The sequence below is a fragment of the Bubalus bubalis genome, chromosome X (genome assembly GCF_019923935.1).
Source record: "Bubalus bubalis isolate 160015118507 breed Murrah chromosome X, NDDB_SH_1, whole genome shotgun sequence".
Classification (NCBI taxonomy): Eukaryota; Metazoa; Chordata; class Mammalia; order Artiodactyla; family Bovidae; genus Bubalus; species Bubalus bubalis.
The window spans coordinates 20,878,036-20,892,230 of NC_059181.1; the positions used below are offsets into that span (position 1 = coordinate 20,878,036).

Below are 14,195 nucleotides of genomic sequence, written 5' to 3' on the forward strand. Positions count from 1 at the left end.
TTAGGATGAGACCATTTAAACATTAAGACATATTCCTTTTTCTTTTCCTTAGGAAAAAAACAAAATAGAGCCTCAGGACATTGCCAATCAGTGCTGTTTTGAATAGAATGACATGTATGATAAATAAATCTAGCCATAAGCTATTAAGTCCTTGATAGCAGGGTACCACGTTTTTTTTTTTTTTTTTTAATCTTCCTATCTCCCTCAGCATCTAGTGGTGGCTTATACAGAAAACTAGCTCAATATATGTCTGTTAAATAAGTGAATCACGATACTGGATGCTTGGGGCTGGTGCACTGGGATGACCCAGAGGGATGGAATGGGGAGGGAGGAGGGAGGAGGGTTCAGGATGGGGAACACATGTATACCTGTGGCGGATTCATTTTGATATTTGGCAAAACTAATACAATTATGTAAAGTTTTAAAAAAAATAAATAAATAAGTGAATCAAAATTTTTATATACCAGTGCTACAAAAAATGTCAACTTGTTTTTGGACTTAACATGTAGATGTTTCATGCTGGGAGAAGGACCTTGGTTCTTTTGTATAGTTTCTTTTTCTCTGCTGCAATTGCTTTTTATGTCGTTGAATTCTCTGAGCATATTTATTTAAAGTGTTTGTCTGGGAACTCTAACATCCTCCCTTGTTATTCTCTTTCTATTTATTTTTTCCTGCTGCTTTTAATTCCTGTTGCCTTGTCTCTGGCCTATCTACTTTTGTTTGCATTTTAGACATTGTATTTGAAAAATTGTTTGTAGAAATAATTTGATGCCCAAGATGATGCTCTTTTCTTCCAGAGAAGATTCCCACTTGTTTCTGCCAGATGCCCAGAGGTACTAGCAGTTTTGATCACCTCTGTCCAATTTCAGGGCTTGAGGGGATTAAAGATAACCTGCAGTTCCCAACATAGCCCATGTACTTTCAGGTCACACGAATTTTAGGGTGCAGACCTTTGAAGACCCAACCCTAAGTAGGGACCAATAACTGATTCCCCCCTGCCTGCCCTGACTTTCTTGGTGGCTCCCAGATACCAATGTCTGTTCCTTTATTTCCACTAGGTTGACTGAATTCTTACTTAGCTCTCAGCCCCAACTCGTTCCCTCTAGGACCATCAAACAGTCCCAGGAAAAGAGACTCTGCCCACAGGTTTCATTTCTCAGGGTATCCATTCTCCCCTGGATCCTGTCCAGGTAACACTTCTCTACTTTGTTAACATTATGAGGCCTTTGGGCAGATTGAAAAAATCTTTTGTTATATTTTTCTAGTGGTTCTTAGTGGGAGAGTGTATCCAGATTACCTGATCTGTTATTATCAGAAGCAGAAGTCCATCCATCTTATTTTTGCTTATTTTTATATCTTTAAAAAATCCTTTACTTTTTGGTAATTTTATTTTATTTTATTTTTGTGACTGTTCTGATAATTAGAAATGAAATGTTTATATATTTGTTTCAGTGTCTAGCTTTTTAAAAAAAATTATTTATTTCTTTATTTTTGGCTATGCTGGGTCTTTGTTGCTGTGCACAGGCTTTCTCTAGTTGCAGCAAGCAGGAGCTACTCTCTAGTTATGGTGCATAGGCTTCTCATTGCAGTGGCTTCTTTTGTTGTGGAGCATGGGCTCTAGAACATGTGGACTTCAGTAGTTGTAGGACAAGGGCTCAGTAGTCATGACTCCCAGGCTCTAGAGCACAGGCTCAATACTTGTGGCATACGGCTTAGTTGCCCTGCAGCAAGTAGGGAAGATGGGGTCTTCCCAGACCAAGGATCCAACTCGTATCTCCTGCATTGGCAAGTGGATTCTGTACCACTGGACAAACAGGGAATCCCTGGTGGTTAGCTTTATAATGTCATTAATGCTTTTATTCCTCTCTTTTTCTAGAAACTATCTATTAATCTTTTAAACTATCTATTAATAATAGATAATAATAATAGATAATAATCTATTAAACTATCTATTAATCTTTAAGAAATGATACAATTAGTATACTTTCTTTTCACCTCACTCTATGACTTGATTTGAGTTGATTGTATCATACTTACTAGTATTTATCATCATACTGTTAAATGTATTTCTGTTATTTAAATTTTCAGTTTAAAACAGTAGCATTTGGTATAAAGCTATTAAAAAGGTCAAAATAGGGAAATCTCTGGTGACCCAGTGGTTAGGGCTCTGTGCCTCCACTGCAGGGATGCAGGTTTGATCCCTGATTGGGAAACTAAGATCTCAAATGCAGCACAGCACAGCACAGCCAAAAAAAAAAGGAGATGGCAGAATATAAGTAATGTGTATATCAGTTCAGTTCAGTTCAGTTGCTCAGTTGTGTCCGACTCTTTGCGACCATATGAATCGCAGCACGCCAGGCCTCCCTATCCATTACCAAATCCCAGAGGTCACTCAAACTCATGTCCATCCAGTCGGTGATGCCATCCAGCCATCTCATCCTCTGTCATCCCCTTCTCCTCCTGCCCCCAATCCCTCCCAGCATCAGGGTCTTTTCCAATGAGTCAACTTTTCACATGAGGTGGCCAAAGTATTGGAGTTTCAGCTTCAGCATCCATCCTTCCAATGAACACCCAGGACTGATCTCCTTTAGGATGGACTGGTTGGATCTCCTTGCAGTCCAAGAGACTCTCAAGAGTCTTCTCCAACACCACAGTTCAAACGCATCAATTCTTCGGGACTCAGCTTTCCTCACAGTCCAACTCTCACATCCATACATGCTGCTGCTGCTAAGTTGCTTCAGTCCTGCCTGACTCTGTGCAACCCCATAGATGGCAGCCCACCAGGCTCCCCCGTCCCTGGGATTCTCCAGGCAAGAACACTGGAGTGGGTTGCCATTTCCTTCTCCAATGCATGAAAGTGAAAAGTGAAATTGAAGTCGCTCAGTCATGTCTGACTCTTAGCGACCCCATGGACTGCAGCCCACCAGGGTCCTCCATCCATGGGATTTTCCAGGCAAGAGTACTGGAGTAGGGTGCCATTGCCTTCTCTGCATCCATACATGACCACTGGAAAAACCATAGCCTTGACTAGACGGATCTTTGTTGGCAAGGTAATATCTCTGCTTTTCAATATGCTATCTAGCTTGGTCATAACTTTCCTTCCAAGGAGTAAGCGCCTTTTAATTTCATGGCTACAATCACCATCTGCAGTGATTTTGGAGCCCCCCAAAAAATAAAGTCTGACACTGTTTCCACTGTTTCCCCATCTATTTCACATGAAGTGATGGGACCAGATGCCATGATCTTAGTTTTCTGAATGTTGAGCTCTAAGCCAACTTTTTCACTCTCATCAAGAGGCTTTTTAGTTCTTCTTCACTTTCTGCCATAAGGGTGGTGTCATCTGCATATCTGAGGTTATTGATATTTCTCCCAGCAATCTTGATTCCAGCTTGTGCTTCTTCCCGCCCAGCATTTCTCATGATGTACTCTGCATATAAGTTAAATAAGCAGGGTGACAGTATACAGCCTTGACATACTCCTTTTCCTATTTGGAACCAGTTTGTTGTTCCATGTCCAGTTCTAACTGTTGCTTCCTGACCTGCATACAGGTTTCTCAAGAGGCAGGTCAGGTGGTCTGGTATTCCCATCTCTTTCAGCATTTTCCACAGTTTATTGTGATCCACACAGTCAAAGGCTTTGGCATAGTCAGTAAAGCAGAAATAGAGGTTTTTCTGGAACTTTCTTGGTTTTTCGATGATCCAGTGGATGTTGGCAATTTGAGCTCTGGCTCCTCTGCCTTTTCTAAAACTAGCTTGTACATCTGGAAGTTCATGGCTCACATATTGCTGAAGTCTGGCTTGGAGAATTTTGAGCATTACTTTACTAGCGTGTGAGATGAGTGCAATTGTGCGGTAGTTTGAGCATTCTTTCGCATTGCCTTTCTTTGGGATTGGAATGAAAACTGACCTTTTCCAGTCCTGTGGCCACTGCTGAGTTTTCCAAATTTGCTGGCATATTGAGTGCAGCACTTTCACAGCATCATCTTTCAGGATTTGAAATAGCTCAGCTGGAATTCCATCACCTCCACTAGCTTTGTTCGTAGTGATGCTTCCTAAGGCCCACTTGACTTCACATTCCAGGATGTCTTGCTCTAGGTCAGTGATCACACCATAGTGATTATCTGTGTCGTGAAACTCTTTTTTGTACAGTTCTTCTGTGTATTCTTGCCACCTTTTCTTAATATCTTCTGCTTCTGTTAGGTCCATACCATTTCTGTCCTTTATCGAGCTCATCTTTGCATGAAATGTTCCCTTGATATCTCTAATTTTCTTGAAGAGATCCCTAGTCTTTCCCATTCTGTTGTTTTCCTCTATTTCTTTGCATTGATCGCTGAGGAAGGCTTTTTATCTCTCCTTGCTATTCTTTGGAACTCTGCATCCAGATGCTTATATCTTCCCTTTTCTCCTTTGCTTTTCACTTCTCTTCTTTTCACAGCTATTTGTAAGGCCTCCTCAGACACCCCTTTTGCTTTTTTTGCATTTCTTTTCCACGGGGAAAGTCTTGATCCCTGTCTCCTGTACAATTTTCATGAACCTCTGTCCATAGTTCATCAGGCACTCTTTCTATCAGATCTAGTCCCTTAAATCTATTTCTCACTTCCACTGTATAATCATAAGGGATTTGATTTAGGTCATACCTGAATGGTCTAGTGGTTTTCCCCACTTTCTTCAACTTAAGTCTGAATTTGGCAATAAGGAGTTCATGATCTGAGCCACAGACAGCTCCCGGTCTTGTTTTTGCTGAGTGTATAGAGCTTCTCCATCTTTGGCTGCAAAGAATATAATCAGTCTGATTTCGGTGTTGACCATCTGGTGATGTCCATGTGTAGAGTCTTCTCTTGTGTTGTTGGAAGAGGGTGTTTGCTATGACCAGTGTGTTCTCTTGGCAAAACTCTGTTAGCCTTTGCCCTGCTTCATTCCGTACTCCAAGGCCAAATTTGCCTGTTACTCCAGGTATTTCTTGACTTTCTACTTTTGCATTCCAGTCCCCTATAAGGAAAAGGACATCTTTTTTGGGTGTTAGTTCTAAAAGGTCTTGTAGGTCTTCATAGGACCGTTCAACTTCAGCTTTTTCAGCATTACTGGTTGGGGCATAAGCTTGGATTATGATGATATTGAATGGTTTGCCTTGGAAATGAATAGAGATCATTCTGTCATTTTTGAGATTGCATCCAAGTACTGCATTTCGGATTCTTTTGTTGACTCTGATGGCTACTCCATTTCTTCTAAGGGATTCTTGCCCGCAGTAGTAGATATAATGGTCATCTGAGTTAAATTCACCCATTCCAGTCCATTTTAGTTCGCTGATTCCTAGAATGTCAACGTTCACTCTTGCCATCTCGTGTTTGACCACTTCCAATTTGCCTTGATTCATGGACCTAACATTGCAATATTGCTCTTTACGGCATCAGACCTTGCTTCTATCACCAGTCACATCCACAACTGGGTATTACTTTTGCTTTGGCTCCATCCCTTCATTCTTTCTGGAGTTATTCTCCACTGATCTCCAGTAGCATATGTATATTAGAGTGAAATAAAAAGAATAGTTTGGGAAAATGCTTTAAAGTAAAATATTACTTAAATGGCCTAATACATTTAATTCTCATAATATGATAATAGATCTATCTACTTCTGCTTTTAGTTCTGTCAATTTTTAGTTGACATATTTTGAAGCTGTGTTTTGGGTTCATATGGCTATAGACTTTTAATATGTTCCTGGTTCTTTAAACCCTTTCTTCCTTTATTGTAAAAAATATTTTTCTTAATCTCAAATATTGCTTTTTGCTTTAAAATCTATCTTTCTGTTATTAGTATGGCAGAACTAACTTTCTTTTTTTTTTTAATAAACTTTCTTTTGGTTATTGTATGCATAGTATATCTTTTTAAAATAATTCTAATTTCAAACTTTATATGTCCTTATATTCAGTATGTTCCTCTTATAGGCATATACTTGATATTTGATTTTTTTTTTCCTCTAAGACCAATTACATTGAATACAATTGCTGAAATGTTTGAATTTATATTCTCCCATATTATTATATGGTTTCTAATTGATCTACCTGTTCTATGATCCTTTTTCTCTTTCTTAATTTCCTTCAGGCAATCAGTATTTTTCTGTCACTCAGTTTCTCCCCTTGATTATCTTGTTAGTTACATATCTTTTTGCTATTCTTGTAATGGTTTCTCTAGAGACTATGGCATGCTTTGATTTATTAGTTTAACATAAGTTTTTACTTCTACTTCTCTGACAATGCTAGATCTTAGAGGAATTGAACTTTATCTCTCCCTTTTCTGCCTTTTGAGATATCACTGTCATGTAATTTAATTATACATTTTAAACTCCACAAGAAAATCTTTCTGTCATTTTGTATATTTAGTAATCATTTATTTGCCTTCATATTTACCTCTTTGTTGTTCTTCATTCCTTTCTGTGTTTCCATGTTTCTCTCTGAGGTTATTTTCTTCCTTTCAGAAAAAGTATTTTTAGTATTCTCATACTGCAGGCCTGCTGGTGATGAATTCTCTCAGTGTTTGCTCTAAGACATCTTTATTTCACTTACATTTTTTGAGGAATATTTTACTGCATATAGAGTTCTGGGTTGGCAGTTATTTCCTTTCACTACTTTAAAAATGTCACTTCCATTGCCTTCTGGGTTCCATCACTTCTTTAAAGAAGCTAGCTATAGATCTTAATGTTTTACCTTAACCTCTGATTTTAAGGTTTTCTCTTTATCTTTGATTTTTACAAGTTTTTCTATTATGTGCCTAGCTTTGTTTTTTTCTTAGTGTTTCTCTTCTCTGGGGTATATGAAGTTTCTTGAATCTGTGGGTTGGTGCTTTTCAGCAATTGGGAAAATTCTGAGACATTACCTTTTCAAATATTGTTTCTGCCCCATTCTGTCTTTCCTTTTCTCTGCAACTGTGTGTTAGCTATTTTACTTTTTCCATACGTGTCTTATATTCCTTTTAGTGTTTTCTGTTCTTTTCTTCTTTCTGTGTTTCAGTTTATATATTTTCTATTGACTTGTCCTCCAATTTATGAATCCTCTTTTTTGCTATGTCTTAACTCTTGCTAAATGCAATTATTTAGTTCTTAATTTCAAATACTGTATTTTTAAGCTTTAGGATTTCCATTTGATTCCTTTTTAGAGGTGCCATTTCTCTGAGGATATTTTGCATCTTTTCATCTGTTCTGTCTCTTTTCTGCTTTTTTTCTGAAAGATACTAATCTTAGATGTGTCAGAGTTCTTGCTTGAGAATTCTAAAATCTGGATAATCTGTGGGTGTCAATGAATATTATCCATTTCCCTCTTGATTTGGGGTGTCTTCTGATAGTGTTTGATTAAATGTCAGATATTTTATGACAAGTTGTAAAGGGATTAGATGATGTCATTTTCCCCCAGAGAGGTTTTATCTTTTTCTCTTCTAGGCAGATGGGAGTGGGCTGGAGTGGGAACTGATTATCTTAATTTAATCGGATAAAAAGATCCCAGATTGGGTTGCCTTTTCTCAAGTGTCTACCAGTTGTTTGCTTCATGCCCCTCCAGTATAGTCCCCCCAAGGGTTCTAACTGAGAACCAGAAGTATTCTTTACGGCGCCTCTTCTGTCTTTGATACCAGGCTCTTAGTTTTCTCCTCATAAAAAAAAACTGTGTTGAGACCCTGAGGAGACAGAAAAAAAAAACAAACAAACTGTGAAGTACAGTTGCTTTTTAGAGGGTTTTTGCTTGGCTTCTTGACTCCTGTCTTGTACTTCTTCAAAATTCAGCAGATATTTTGAGGGGAAAATTGGGGAAGTGTGTGACTTAGATCTCTGTCCCTTCCTTCTCGTTGGGATCCTAGGCCATCAAAACTCTGATTGTTTCTCTGCCTTTTAGTAGAAGTCGTTTCTCTGGGAAAAGCCTATATTCTCAGACTATTGTCCCTTGGCTAGAATTGCCAGTTGCCTTCAAATCAGCAGATGCAGAATACCAACTCAGTTCTCTGCAGCTTCCCCTTTTTAGAATTTTGTTTACCTTAGCATCTCTGATGCTTTCAAACAGAACTTCCCCTTCCTTCCTCCCTCCATTCCTCTCTCTTTCCTTCCTTCCTTTCATTTCTTTCTCTTAAAAAAAACTTATGTATTCATTTTTCCAACAAATATTTGATGAGACATTAGTACAATACACAGCAGAGACAAAGATGAAAAACAAAATCCTTGCTCTCTCAAAGCTCAGTCCTTTGCTCACACTCCTTTATGTGTATTTTTTTTCATAATCCTAGGCCTCTAAGCCCCATTGGAGATAACTGCAATTCTACCTAGTTGTAACATTATGACACATTATGCTTGTCAGTCTCAGCTATGTCCTTCTTACTCTAAGCGTTCTTTGCTTTCTACTGTGCACTCACTTTCCCATCTCACTGCTGTGTTTCTAAACATTTGTTTCTCTCCTTGAATCTTCTGCCCAACTCTGCCACTCACATTGTTAGCAGATAACCTCAGCTTCTATGCCCTGAGGGGGAAAAAATCAGAACTGAGCTTTCTAAACTTCTTCTCCTCCTCCAGAAAACTTACCTGTAGTGTCATCCATACTACAGAGGGAGAGTGCTTCAGTTTTTATATTTGATACTCAGGGAGAGCCTTGGCTAAATAAGTGCTAAAGGTAGGGTTGCCAGATTTAACAAAATAACAGAGTGTCCAGTTAAATTTGAATTCCAGATAAACAATGAATAATTTTTTAGTATAGTGTGTCTTATGCAGTACTGCAAATTATTCATTGTTTATCCATAATTAAAAATGTTACTGGTCAGCCTGAACTTTTATGTGGCAACCCTATGAAGGAACTATGGTGATAAACCATGCACATATCTGGAGGAAGAGGTTTCAGGCAGAGAGAATGTCTTTGGGATATTAATTTGATGTCTGTTATTGTCTTGGGTGCTGGAAATATAAAAAAATCATTAAGACAGTGTTTTGCCTCTGGACCAGTCTAGCTGTGTCACTTCTTGTTCCCCTCTGGTCTATTCTCCATAAGGCAGCCAGACTGAGCCTTTGAAAATATAAATCATGTTCTTTGTCTGCTCAAAACCCTCCAGTGGCTTTCCTTCTCAGAGTAAAATCCACGGTTTGTAAAATGGCCTTCAAAGACCTAGGTCCCTGGTTTTCTTTTGCTATACATCAGTCACCTGGGGATCTGGTGTCTGGGTTCTGCCCTCAGGTTCAGATTAAACTTGTTTGCAATGCAGCCTGGAATCCATGAGTTTTCAAAGCACCCCTTGCAGTTGTTTTGTGCGCTGGACTTTAAGATCCCCTCCCACCCTACTTCCTCCCCAACCCCCAGCCCCGCATTAAGTTACCTTACCCTCCTGCTCCCTCTTGGACCTCAGCTCAGACAGCTCCCCCTTGCTCTCTGCAGTCCAGCCCCCTGGCCACCCCAGTGGCCTCCACTCTTGTCCTCAGACTCTTCAATGCTGCTTCCTGGCTTTTATTTTTGCTTTTCCCTCTATCTAAAATGCTCCTTCCAGGATATCTACATCACCCCTTCCTCCATTTTCATCAGGTTTCTGCTCAAATGTCAGATTATCAGCAAAGCCTTCCCTGATCATCCTTCCCCTCCACTCTGCTGCCATAAGCCTCTTTTTTCCTGCTCTCATGGCTGCCTTTCCTCTTACGTATGTCTTTACTTATGCCTGTCTTCCCCCTACTCCATCGTAAGCTCTGTGAGGACACTTGGTTCACTGCTTCAGCACTTAGAACAGTGTCTAACACATAGGTTGAACTCAACAAGTATAGGTTCATGGAGGACTTGAGTCTGATGAAGGAATATAGACCCATAAACATTTTTTTTTTTTTCTGTATGGCACAGCATGTTGGATCTTAGTTCCCCAACCAGGAATTGAACCTGGACCCCAGCAGTGAAAGTGCCGAGACCAAATTACTGAACCACTAGGGAATTCCCATAAACAGCTAATTATAAAACAATAGAATAATCGTTATTAGAGAGTTTTAAACAGAACTCCCTGGTGAGTGTAATGCTATTGATTTCTGACTTCATCCCCTTTCTCTCCCTCTTGTTGTCATTTTCCAACTTTTTAAAATATCTCACTTTCCATCGTCTCCATACCTTTAGTCTACAAACCCACTCAAGCCCTCCTCTTCCCCCAACTCCCCATTCAGTGATGGCTTAGGGTGTGCTAGGCATTATAAGCATGTTATAAAGATCATCTCATTTAACTCTCACAGCCATCCCAGTGTAGGAATTATTTTATAGAAGAGGAAACTGAAGCATGGAAAAGTTAGGAAAATGGCTGAAAGTGCCTAGGAGTTCATGCATGGGAGTGACCCTCAACCATAGGGTTAGGGGGATAACCTTGCTGTCATTCACAAGATTCTGAATTGTGTTCCATACTATTTCTAGAAGGTTTCCAGTGGGATTGTGCCCCAATTTCCCATAGCATTGACTAGTCCATTTGTCTCTTGCTGGCTTCTTTCCCTTTTCTGCCTGCCTGGGATCCTCTCCCAAATAAACTACTCATACCCAAATCCTTGACTCAGGATCTGTTTTGGGGAGATCCCAAATGGGTAGAACATCATACATTTTCCTATAAGAAACCGAACAAAGTCCCCAGACAACTACTAGCACCTTCTTGGTTGCACTTGAATTGGAGAGAGTCAGCTGGCCTGTGGAAATCTTCTCAGTAAGCCTTTACAACTGCATAAGCACCTCATCGCACATGTCAACCTTCCTTTTGAGCACTGAGATTCTAGCTATTTTTACCAATTTCCTTTTATAACTATTTGAAAGTCACTTTTGGTGTATTTGATCATATTAACCCCTCCATTTGATTCACAGAGATGGATGGAAATTTTGACTTGACCAATCTGTGATCCAGGAATATTGTTGCCTAGGTAACAAACCATGTGAGCATGGAATTAAGGATAATAGGCCAATGCTACATATGAAAAGAGAACAGATTGCCTGATAGAAGGAGGTGCATTAGACATCTCAAGCAACTTGAGATGCCATTTTGTTCACTGGAAGAGGCCATTTTCTAGGCAGTGAGAGGAGTGAACGACTCAGTAAGAGATGCTGTGTGACAGTAGGGATTTCTGTAAGGGGATTTTCCATCACCTTTCCAACTTCTTTCAGTTCAGTGTAGTCATGAGGGAAGCTATAGTGTATCTATACACATTTATAGGGAAAATACAAATATCTGAGAAAGAAAGATAAATATACCAGGTCCCTCTTGTGTAGGTCATTCCTTCATGCCCCATTGGATGGAAAGGATTTCTGTACAAAGGCAAATAGATGAAATCTTAATTCTGTCACTCTGCCCAAGGATAGCAGTTGAATCAATATTCTGCACCTCTAGGAGGAAATAAAGAGCATTTATACTGTGGACTCAGCTAAATGTTTGTATATATTAGGATTTGTTGAGTTTCCCAGCCCTGGTGGCACAAAACAAGCACCATATTGCCTAGTGCTTCTCAGCCAGCTTGAAGTGTGAAGTAAGGAGATTTGTTCAGCCAAGTTCCACACCCCAAAACTCTGCTGGCTGTTTCATTTGCTCACCTACCTTTAAAGGTGCTGGTATAACAGCAAGCATCCCACGTGGGAATTCTTCACACAGAAACAGCATGGAACTGGGAATTTTGTAGAAGATTGCTATCTTCCAGAGACTTAAGCATCCTTTGAGAACCTAGGTGTTGGTGCTGCAGTCTCAAGAATTCACAAGCAAATAGGTGCAGGGATTTAAATTTCACAGATAGCATCTCTTTAGATTTGATAAGGATTTTGATTATGATCTCAGAGCTTTGATAATGTTCTCATCACTTCAGGGCTTTTGTATCTAAAATGATAATGTCTTTCCAACTGCAAATGTTCTCCCTTCTCCTGTCTCATCATTTATGACCTTCCTAATCACATTCAGCCTCTCCATTAACCTTGCCTAGAGAGCATACCCTAAAACCTATTTCTGTATCTTTTCCGGCTGTCTTAATTTGCATGCTGTTGCTGCAAGTTCTTCCTGTGGTGCATTGCAAAAAATGTGCTGACATTTTAAGGAAGTGATATGGTCCAGTGAAAGAAATTTTCCATTTAGAGGAAGATTGTATGCATGTCAACATTTTATGTTAATGGTTCAATGGAAATTTTTAATAAAGCATTTCTATCCTTTTTTATTTCTTTACTCAAGAATTCTGAACATGGTTCAAATGTTTTGGATGAGTTAGGATCATCATGACTAGCCATGGTAGTGCTGAGTCTTCAGGCCCTACTGTTGGAATCAAGGAGCTTCCATCCCTTAAATGGCCTGCCATTACTGTATCTTTTGATTACTACCTTGGATTTCCCTTTTTAAGTTGCTGTGTCTTTTCTCTCCTTATTATCCCAGTCAGTATGTCTCTTTTGATCAGTTTCCCCTTCAAACTTACAGCTGTTCTTCTCTCTCTCTCTTTTTTTAATGTGACAACCAGGTAACTAAGTTTGTTGGAACAGCAGTGTCAAGTTAGAATACATAGTTTCTGAATGAGGACCTGAATGAGGCTCTTTTCTATGAGTAAAATGTATGAGCTTTATGCATGTATTTGGCAGAATCTATTTTGGTTGCTCAGGGTCTTTTTTTTTTTTTTTTTCTTTGTAATTTCCTGTTTTTGGTGTAGTTGAATTAGCTACATGCTAATTATAAGAGATAAGAGAATATTCTGTGTGTGTGTGTGTGTGTGTGTGTGTGTATATGTGTACCTCCTTTAAAATTATTTACTCTGAATTTAGTGACCACAGCACTATTTCTTTCTGGTGCTTCAGTCATTGGCTCTCCATTACATTTCCCTTTCTCTCAAGCGTTAATGCTTGCCAAGCCCTCCATGTCTAGCTCACTAGGTGGGTAGCTTCTATGCTTCTGGCTGAAATTTTATTTTTTAATTTTTTTATTGGAGTATAGTTGCTTTACAGTGTTGTTGCTATACAGCAAAGTGAATCAACCATATATATTTATATATGAATAGATATATCTCTCTTCTTTTTGGGATTTCTTTCCCATTCAGGTCACCACAGAGTACTGAATAGAGGTGCCTGTGTGTTATACAGTAGGTTCTCAATAGTTACTTGTTTTAAACATAGTGGTGTATATATATTAATGACAATCTTCCAATTCATCCCATCCTCCTTATCCCCACTTGGTGTCCATGTGTTTGTTCTCTACATCTGAACCTCTATTTCTGTTTTGCAAATGAGACCATCTATACCTTTTTTTTTTGTATTCCACATATCTACATTAATATACAGTATTTGTTTTTCTCTTTCTGATTTGCTTCACTCTGTATGACAATCTCTCAGTCCATCCACGTGTCTGCAAGTGACATAATTTCTTTCCTTTTTATGGATAAGTAATATTCCATTGTATATGTGTCCCACATCTTCTTTATCCATTCCTCAGTTGATGGACATTTAGGTTACTTCCTTGTCCTGGCTATTGTAAATAGTGCTGCAGTCAACATTGGGGTGCATGTATCTTTTTGAATTATGGTTTTCTCAGGGAATATGCCTAGGAGTGGGATTGCAGGGTCATATTGTAATTCTGATCTGTTTTTTAAGGAATCTCTGTACTGTTCTCCCTAGTGACTGCATCAATTTAGCCACCACCAGTGTAAGAGGGTTCCCTTTTCTCTACACCCACTCCAGCATTTATTATTTGTAGATTTTTTGATGATGGCTATTCTGACCAGTGTGAGATGATACCTCATTGTAGTTTTGATTTGCATTTCTCTAATAATTAGTGATGTTGAGAACTTTTGCATGTTTGTTGGTCATCTGTATGTCTTTGAAGAAATATCTATTTAAGTCTTCTGCCCATTTTTTGATTGGATTTTTTTTTATATTAAGCTGCATGAGCTGTTTATTTTGGAGATTAATCCTTTGTCAGCTGGTTTGTTTGCAAATATATTCTCCCATTCTGAGGGTTGTCTTTTCATCTTGTTCATGATATCCTTTGCTGTGTAAAAGCTTTTAGGGTTAATTAAGTCCCATTTGCTTATTTTTATTTTCATTACCTTATGAGGTGGGTCAAAAAAGATCCTGCTGTGATTTATGTCAGAGTGTTCTGCCTATGTTTTCCTCTAAGAATTTTATAGTATCTGGCATTGCATTTAGGTCTTTAGTCTATTTGGATTTTATTTTCTGTATGGTATTAAGTGATGTTTTAATTTCATTGTTTTAT

The 14,195-nt window shown here is 38.8% G+C and overlaps 1 protein-coding gene across 9 annotated transcripts in view; it reads left to right on the plus strand.

Annotated features, from left to right (window-relative positions):
- LOC102403295 (choline-phosphate cytidylyltransferase B-like) overlaps positions 1-14,195 on the plus strand; it is a 205,361-nt gene that overhangs the window by 10,289 nt on the left and 180,877 nt on the right. Inside the window, exon 5 of one of the 9 annotated variants that reach the window (XR_006548597.2) lies at positions 926-972. The exons of the other annotated variants lie outside the window; for them this stretch is intronic. The gene's annotated coding sequence lies outside the window, so the exon portion shown is untranslated. Of the gene's footprint in view, positions 1-925; positions 973-14,195 lie in introns of those variants that run through there. 9 annotated transcript variants of the gene reach the window in all.